The sequence below is a fragment of the Rhagoletis zephyria genome, unplaced genomic scaffold, assembly GCF_001687245.7.
Source record: "Rhagoletis zephyria isolate East Lansing unplaced genomic scaffold, Rhagoletis_zephyria_1.1 Rzeph_scaffold_00927, whole genome shotgun sequence".
NCBI classification, from domain to species: domain Eukaryota; kingdom Metazoa; phylum Arthropoda; class Insecta; order Diptera; family Tephritidae; genus Rhagoletis; species Rhagoletis zephyria.
In genome coordinates this window covers 55592-56620 of record NW_016158011.1, presented here as the reverse complement: position 1 = coordinate 56620, position 1029 = coordinate 55592, and positions in this window count along the sequence as shown.

The window sequence follows — 1029 nt, the reverse complement described above, 5'->3', positions numbered from 1 at the left end:
AGCCCATGCAAGCAAGCGGGCGCAAACAAGTCCGGCCGTACGCGGAACGAAAACCACTTGATGTAGCAATGGCCTGCATCAAGGAGAGCGGACATTAACTTGTTCGTACCCTCCAAGACCACATTTGTTACTCCATCCGGAGTCTTCTTCCAAGGACGGCTGATCATCCTTACGTCCTTCTCAAGGCATCCAGGGCTGAACTCCTGAAGGTTCACCGGTACAACTCCTCCATGAATTCATCGGGGGTTATCTCGGTGTGAACTGACTGAACCACAACCCTGGTTCCTTGCTTCCTGATGCTGACATCGAGCCCCACCTCAGAGAAGCGAGTATTCTTCGCAACCCTCTCCCGCTCCGCGACAGAAGGTGTACGAATAATCGCACCGCCTCCCTTTAGAGGCTTAATTTCATGCACCCTCACACCTAATGAGGGCCCAACCTCATCCACCACCTTCTTCACGACCTCTTTAGAGGACTGACCCGACTTTCCCTGAACAATCAGCGAATATGTCTCCACCGGTTTTGGAGCCACCGATGCAGGCATCGAGGGCACAAGTGCCTCCGGTGTCGACTTCGGTGGGGCTCCCATCAGTGGAACCACAGCTAGCTGGGCAAAGACCCCATTTCTTTCCCTGACTGAGGACATCAACCTTGCCGTTAAGATGGGCATTCTCGGCAATAGCCGTCGCTTTTAACTTCCTCACCGATACCGAGGAACTAGCCCTCGTATCGGCCCCAACCACCTTACCTGGCTTTAATGCAGCCCCCTCAACGTCCGCATCAGCACGAGTGCTGGTACTAGTAACCGTGCTCGCCTGAATGTTCTTCTCCGATTCCGCGCTCGCGCTCGCGCCAACGCCCAAAGGCAACCCACTTGCACTCCCGCTTGCTCCACCTGACGCACCAAAAACGGGTACTACCCCCGGAATAACAATCGTTCTCGGACGACCACGACCCTGACCACGACTTCCCGCATCAGACCCGGTACCCGAACCCGACTCTTTCTTCTCGACCGCATCTGTCCGACGA